Source organism: Dendrobates tinctorius, unplaced genomic scaffold (genome assembly GCF_039654945.1).
Source record: "Dendrobates tinctorius isolate UK_male_01 unplaced genomic scaffold, ASM3965494v1 ptg000157l, whole genome shotgun sequence".
Taxonomy (NCBI): Eukaryota; Metazoa; Chordata; class Amphibia; order Anura; family Dendrobatidae; genus Dendrobates; species Dendrobates tinctorius.
This window is the reverse complement of record NW_027361824.1, coordinates 10744873-10753412: the sequence shown is the minus strand read 5'-3', so window position 1 is coordinate 10753412 and position 8540 is coordinate 10744873.

Genomic DNA, 8540 nt, shown 5'->3' with positions numbered 1-8540 from the left:
ATGTGGGATATTAGGGGTAGTAGTCCAGTGGCTCTGGCTGATGGGATGATGTGGGATATTAGGGGTAGTAGTCCGGTAGCTCTGGCTGACAGGATGATGTGGGATATTAGGGGTAGTAGTCCGGTAGCTCTGGCTGACAGGATGATGTGGGATATTAGGGGTAGTAGTCCGGTAGCTCTGGCTGACAGGATGATGTGGGATATTAGGGGGAGTAGTCCAGTGGCTCTGGCTGATGGGATGATGTGGGATATTAGGGGTAGTAGTCCGGTAGCTCTGGCTGACAGGATGATGTGGGATATTAGGGGTAGTAGTCCAGTGGCTCTGGCTGACGGGATGATGTGGGATATTAGGGGTAGTAGTCCGGTAGCTCTGGCTGACAGGATGATGTGGGATATTAGGGGTAGTAGTCCAGTGGCTCTGGCTGACGGGATGATGTGGGATATTAGGGGTAGTAGTCCGGTAGCTCTGGCTGACAGGATGATGTGGGATATTAGGGGTAGTAGTCCAGTGGCTCTGGCTGATGGGATGATGTGGGATATTAGGGGTAGTAGTCCGGTAGCTCTGGCTGACAGGATGATGTGGGATATTAGGGGTAGTAGTCCGGTAGCTCTGGCTGACAGGATGATGTGGGATATTAGGGGTAGTAGTCCAGTGGCTCTGGCTGACGGGATGATGTGGGATATTAGGGGTAGTAGTCCAGTGGCTATGGCTGACGGGATGATGTGGGATATTAGGGGTAGTAGTCCGGTGGCTCTGGCTGACGGGATGATGTGGGATATTAGGGATAGTAGTCCGGTGGCTCTGGCTGATGGGATGATGTGGGATATTAGGGGTAGTAGTCCGGTGGCTCTGGCTGATGGGATGATGTGGGATATTAGGGGTAGTAGTCCGGTGGCTCTGGCTGACGGGATGATGTGGGATATTAGTGGTAGTAGTCCGGTGGCTCTGGCTGACGGGATGATGTGGGATATTAGGGGTAGTGGTCCGGTGGCTCTGGCTGATGGGATGATGTGGGATATTAGGGGTAGTAGTCCGGTGGCTCTGGCTGATGGGATGATGTGGGATATTAGGGGTAGTAGTCCGGTGGCTCTGGCTGATGGGATGATGTGGGATATTAGGGGTAGTAGTCCGGTGGCTCTGGCTGATGGGATGATGTGGGATATTAGGGGTAGTAGTCCGGTGGCTCTGGCTGACGGGATGATGTGGGATATTAGGGGTAGTAGTCCGGTGGCTCTGGCTGACGGGATGATGTGGGATATTAGGGGTAGTGGTCCGGTGGCTCTGGCTGACGGGATGATGTGGGATATTAGGGGTAGTAGTCCGGTGGCTCTGGCTGACGGGATGATGTGGGATATTAGGGGTAGTAGTCCGGTGGCTCTGGCTGACGGGATGATGTTGGATATTAGGGGTAGTAGTCCGGTGGCTCTGGCTGACGGGATGATGTGGGATATTAGGGGTAGTAGTCCGGTGGTTCTGGCTGACAGGATGATGTGGGATATTAGAGGTAGTAGTCCGGTGGCTCTGGCTGACGGGATGATGTGGGATATTAGGGGTAGTAGTCCGGTGGCTCTGGCTGACGGGATGATGTGGGATATTAGTGGTAGTAGTCCGGTGGCTCTGGTTGACGGGATGATGTGGGATATTAGGGGTAGTAGTCCGGTGGCTCTGGCTGACGGGATGATGTGGGATATTAGGGATAGTAGTCCGGTGGCTCTGGCTGACGGGATGATGTGGGATATTAGGGGTAGTAGTCTGGCGGCTGTGACTGGATGATGTGGGGTATTAGGGGTAGTAGTCTGGTAGCTCTGGCTGACGGGATGATGTGGGATATTAGTAGTCTGGTGAGTCTGGCTGACGGGATGATGTGGGATATTAGTAGTCTGGTGGCTCTGGCTGACGGGATGGTATGGGATATCAGGGGTAGTAGTCCGGTGGCTCTGGCTGATGGGATGATGTGGGATATTAGGGGTAGTAGTCTGGTAGCTCTGGCTGACGGGATGATGTGGGATATTAGTAGTCCGGTGAGTCTGGCTGACGGGACGGTATGGGATATTAGGGGTAGTAGTCCAGTGGCTATGGCTGACGGGATGATGTGGGATATCAGGGGTAGTAGTCCGGTGGCTCTGGCTGATGGGATGATGTGGGATATTAGGGGTAGTAGTCTGGTAGCTCTGGCTGACGGGATGATGTGGGATATTAGTAGTCCGGTGAGTCTGGCTGACGGGACGGTATGGGATATTAGGGGTAGTAGTCCAGTGGCTATGGCTGACGGGATAATGTGGGATATTAGGGGTAGTAGTCCGGTGGCTCTGGCTGACGGGATGATGTGGGATATTAGGGGTAGTAGTCCGGTAGCTCTGGCTGACGGGATGATGTGGGATATTAGGGGTAGTAGTCCGGTGGCTCTGGCTGATGGGATGATGTGGGGTATTAGGGGTAGTAGTCCGGTGGCTCTGGCTGATGGGATGATGTGGGATATCAGGGGTAGTAGTCCGGTGGCTCTGGCTGATGGGATGATGTGGGATATTAGGGGTAGTAGTCTGGTAGCTCTGGCTGACGGGATGATGTGGGATATTAGTAGTCCGGTGAGTCTGGCTGACGGGACGGTATGGGATATTAGGGGTAGTAGTCCAGTGGCTATGGCTGACGGGATAATGTGGGATATTAGGGGTAGTAGTCCGGTGGCTCTGGCTGACGGGATGATGTGGGATATTAGGGGTAGTAGTCCGGTAGCTCTGGCTGACGGGATGATGTGGGATATTAGGGGTAGTAGTCCGGTGGCTCTGGCTGACGGGATGATGTGGGATATTAGGGGTAGTAGTCCGGTGGCTCTGGCTGACGGGATGATGTGGGATATTAGTGGTAGTAGTCCGGTGGCTCTGGCTGACGGGATGATGTGGGATATTAGGGGTATTAGTCTGGTGGCTCTGGCCGATGGGATGATGTGGGACATTAGAGGTAGTAGTCCGGTGGCTCTGGCTGACGGGATGATGTGGGATATTAGGGGTAGTAGTCCGGTGGCTCTGGCTGACGGGATGATGTGGGATATTAGGGGTAGTAGTCCGGTGGCTCTGGCTGATGGGATGATGTGGGATATTAGTGGTAGTAGTCCGGTGGCTCTGGCTGATGGGATGATGTGGGATATTAGGGGTAGTAGTCTGGCGGCTGTGACTGGATGATGTGGGATATTAGGGGTAGTAGTCCGGTGGCTCTGGCTGATGGGATGATGTGGGATATTAGGGGTAGTAGTCTGGCGGCTGTGACTGGATGGTGTGGGGTATTAGGGGTAGTAGTCCGGTAGCTCTGGCTGACGGGATGATGTGGGATATTAGGGGTAGTAGTCCAGTGGCTCTGGCTGATGGGATGATGTGGGATATTAGGGGTAGTAGTCCGGTAGCTCTGGCTGACAGGATGATGTGGGATATAAGGGGTAGTAGTCCGGTAGCTCTGGCTGACAGGATGATGTGGGATATTAGGGGTAGTAGTCCAGTGGCTCTGGCTGACGGGATGATGTGGGATATTAGGGGTAGTAGTCCGGTAGCTCTGGGTGACAGGATGATGTGGGATATTAGGGGTAGTAGTCCAGTGGCTATGGCTGACGGGATGATGTGGGATATTAGGGGTAGTAGTCCGGTGGCTCTGGCTGACGGGATGATGTGGGATATTAGGGATAGTAGTCCGGTGGCTCTGGCTGATGGGATGATGTGGGATATTAGGGGTAGTAGTCCGGTGGCTCTGGCTGATGGGATGATGTGGGATATTAGGGGTAGTAGTCCGGTGGCTCTGGCTGACGGGATGATGTGGGATATTAGTGGTAGTAGTCCGGTGGCTCTGGCTGACGGGATGATGTGGGATATTAGGGGTAGTGGTCCGGTGGCTCTGGTGACGGGATGATGTGGGATATTAGGGGTAGTAGTCCGGTGGCTCTGGCTGACGGGATGATGTGGGATATTAGGGGTAGTAGTCCGGTGGCTCTGGCTGACGGGATGATGTGGGATATTAGGGGTAGTAGTCCGGTGGCTCTGGCTGACGGGATGATGTGGGATATTAGGGGTAGTAGTCCGGTGACTCTGGCTGACGGGATGATGTGGGATATTAGGGGTAGTAGTCCGGTGGCTCTGGCTGACAGGATGATGTCGGATATTAGGGGTAGTAGTCCGGTAGCTCTGGCTGACAGGATGATGTGGGATATTAGGGGTAGTAGTCCAGTGGCTCTGGCTGACAGGATGATGTGGGATATTAGGGGTAGTAGTCCGGTAGCTCTGGCTGACAGGATGATGTGGGATATTAGGGGTAGTAGTCCAGTGGCTCTGGCTGATGGGATGATGTGGGATATTAGGGGTAGTAGTCCGGTAGCTCTGGCTGACAGGATGATGTGGGATATTAGGGGTAGTAGTCCAGTGGCTCTGGCTGACGGGATGATGTGGGATATTAGGGGTAGTAGTCCGGTAGCTCTGGCTGACAGGATGATGTGGGATATTAGGGGTAGTAGTCCGGTAGCTCTGGCTGACAGGATGATGTGGGATATTAGGGGTAGTAGTACGGTAGCTCTGGCTGACAGGATGATGTGGGATATTGGGGGGAGTAGTCCAGTGGCTCTGGCTGATGGGATGATGTGGGATATTAGGGGTAGTAGTCCGGTAGCTCTGGCTGACAGGATGATGTGGGATATTAGGGGTAGTAGTCCAGTGGCTCTGGCTGACGGGATGATGTGGGATATTAGGGGTAGTAGTCCGGTAGCTCTGGCTGACAGGATGATGTGGGATATTAGGGGTAGTAGTCCAGTGGCTCTGGCTGACGGGATGATGTGGGATATTAGGGGTAGTAGTCCGGTAGCTCTGGCTGACAGGATGATGTGGGATATTAGGGGTAGTAGTCCAGTGGCTCTGGCTGATGGGATGATGTGGGATATTAGGGGTAGTAGTCCGGTAGCTCTGGCTGACAGGATGATGTGGGATATTAGGGGTAGTAGTCCGGTAGCTCTGGCTGACAGGATGATGTGGGTTATTAGGGGTAGTAGTCCAGTGGCTCTGGCTGACGGGATGATGTGGGATATTAGGGGTAGTAGTCCGGTAGCTCTGGCTGACAGGATGATGTGGGATATTAGGGGTAGTAGTCCAGTGGCTATGGCTGACGGGATGATGTGGGATATTAGGGGTAGTAGTCCGGTGGCTCTGGCTGACGGGATGATGTGGGATATTAGGGATAGTAGTCCGGTGGCTCTGGCTGATGGGATGATGTGGGATATTAGGAGTAGTAGTCCGGTGGCTCTGGCTGATGGGATGATGTGGGATATTAGGGGTAGTAGTCCGGTGGCTCTGGCTGACGGGATGATGTGGGATATTAGTGGTAGTAGTCCGGTGGCTCTGGCTGACGGGATGATGTGGGATATTAGGGGTAGTGGTCCGGTGGCTCTGGCTGACGGGATGATGTGGGATATTAGGGGTAGTAGTCCGGTGGCTCTGGCTGACGGGATGATGTGGGATATTAGGGGTAGTAGTCCGGTGGCTCTGGCTGACGGGATGATGTGGGATATTAGGGGTAGTAGTCCGGTGGCTCTGGCTGATGGGATGATGTGGGATATTAGGGGTAGTAGTCCGGTGACTCTGGCTGACGGGATGATGTGGGATATTAGGGGTAGTAGTCCGGTGGCTCTGGCTGACAGGATGATGTTGGATATTAGGGGTAGTAGTCCGGTAGCTCTGGCTGACAGGATGATGTGGCATATTAGGGGTAGTAGTCCAGTGGCTCTGGCTGACAGGATGATGTGGGATATTAGGGGTAGTAGTCCGGTAGCTCTGGCTGACAGGATGATGTGGGATATTAGGGGTAGTAGTCCAGTGGCTCTGGCTGACGGGATGATGTGGGATATTAGGGGTAGTAGTCCAGTGGCTCTGGCTGATGGGATGATGTGGGATATTAGGGGTAGTAGTCCGGTAGCTCTGGCTGACAGGATGATGTGGGATATTAGGGGTAGTAGTCCAGTGGCTCTGGCTGACAGGATGATGTGGGATATTAGGGGTAGTAGTCCGGTAGCTCTGGCTGACGGGATGATGTGGGATATTAGGGGTAGTAGTCCGGTAGCTCTGGCTGACAGGATGATGTGGGATATTAGGGGTAGTAGTCCAGTGGCTATGGCTGACGGGATGATGTGGGATATTAGGGGTAGTAGTCCGGTGGCTCTGGCTGACGGGATGATGTGGGATATTAGGGATAGTAGTCCGGTGGCTCTGGCTGATGGGATGATGTGGGATATTAGGGGTAGTAGTCCGGTGGCTCTGGCTGACGGGATGATGTGGGATATTAGGGGTAGTAGTCCGGTGGCTCTGGCTGACGGGATGATGTGGTATATTAGTGGTAGTAGTCCGGTGGCTCTGCCTGACGGGATGATGTGGGATATTAGTGGTAGTAGTCCGGTGGCTCTGGCTGACGGGATGATGTGGGATATTAGGGGTAGTGGTCCGGTGGCTCTGGCTGACGGGATGATGTGGGATATTAGGGGTAGTAGTCCGGTGGCTCTGGCTGACGGGATGATGTGGGATATTAGGGGTAGTAGTCCGGTGGCTCTGGCTGACGGGACGATGTGGGATATTAGGGGTAGTAGTCCGTTGGCTCTGGCTGACGGGACGATGTGGGATATTAGGGGTAGTAGTCCGGTGGCTCTGGCTGACGGGATGATGTGGGATATTAGGGGTAGTAGTCCGGTGGCTCTGGCTGATGGGATGATGTGGGATATTAGGGGTAGTAGTCCGGTGACTCTGGCTGATGGGATGATGTGGGATATTAGGGGTAGTAGTCCGGTGGCTCTGGCTGACGGGACGATGTGGGATATTAGGGGTAGTAGTCCGTTGGCTCTGGCTGACGGGACGATGTGGGATATTAGGGGTAGTAGTCCGGTGGCTCAGGCTGACGGGATGATGTGGGATATTAGGGGTAGTAGTCCGGTGGCTCTGGCTGACGGGATGATGTGGGATATTAGGGGTAGTAGTCCGGTAGCTCTGGCTGATGGGATGATGTGGGATATTAGGGGTAGTAGTCCGGTGACTCTGGCTGATGGGATGATGTGGGATATTAGGGGTAGTAGTCCGGTGGCTCTGGCTGACGGGATGATGTGGGATATTAGGGGTAGTAGTCCGGTGGCTCAGGCTGACGGGACGATGTGGGATATTAGGGGTAGTAGTGCGGTGGCTCTGGCTGACGGGATGATGTGGGATATTAGGGGTAGTAGTCCGGTGGCTCAGGCTGACGGGATGATGTGGGATATTAGGGGTAGTAGTCCGGTGGCTCTGGCTGACGGGATGATGTGGGATATTAGGGGTAGTAGTCCGGTAGCTCTGGCTGATGGGATGATGTGGGATATTAGGGGTAGTAGTCCGGTGACTCTGGCTGATGGGATGATGTGGGATATTAGGGGTAGTAGTCCGGTGGCTCTGGCTGACGGGATGATGTGGGATATTAGGGGTAGTAGTCCGGTGGCTCAGGCTGACGGGACGATGTGGGATATTAGGGGTAGTAGTGCGGTGGCTCTGGCTGACGGGATGATGTGGGATATTAGGGGTAGTAGTCCGGTGGCTCTGGATGACGGGACGGTATGGGATATTAAGGGTAGTAGTCAGGTAGCTCTGGCTGATGGGATGATGTGTGATATAATAGTGAATGTGGCTATGCGGCGTGGGCGGGGCTCTATACTCAGCTTTGCACACTAACCGTAACCGTAGTTAGTTACTATGCCCGGGCAGTGCCGGGCTCTTCAGCTAGTGACAAATAAAAACGAACACTACTCGCCTCGCCCCCTGCTTCACCCTGTGTTCTGCTCTGGTCTTTCTCTGGCAGACTGAGACTCCGCAGCAGATATAATGTAGTGATGATATTGCGCCACCTGTGCTACTCGGCTGCACAGGCAGAATGGTAGACGCCGGGGCTGGTGGCTACCTCCTCCGCCATCATTATGCACTGGCCTCTGTTTCCAGTCCTTCTTGTGTCACTGTCCATTGGCCAGATATGATCAGCCAAAGGGACGGATGTGGACTGTGGGACGTCATTTTCCGGGGTCTACCCTAGTGTGATGTCATATAGTTTTCAATAATAGAGGTAGACGAGCAGACAATACATAAATAATGACGTATAAAAGAGGTCAGCAGTGACACTGTAAGAAAGTGCCATGTGCCTGGGTGAATTGGTTCATGAAAAAGCATCTTCTATGAATGCGGACCCCCGGGTATAGCCACAGTAGGGGGTCTTCCTCCAGGAGACTCTGCACATTGCACTTTATTGCGGCGTTGCCAATTTTATATTCTTTGTTATCTATGTCTTACCTGTACATGTGCTGCACCTATCTGCACTACTGGATCCTATTTCACCGCTTTGACCTCGCTCTAGGGGTAGCATCTACTTACAGTACATCTATCGCAGATCTCCATTATATTCCAATTGTTCTTCCAGTTATCACGCCGGTCACATGGGTTGTATCCCAGGGCCAGATTTTGCCTTAGCAAACAGGTTCTGGGGCAATTTGCATATTTTTTAATTTTTTATATATT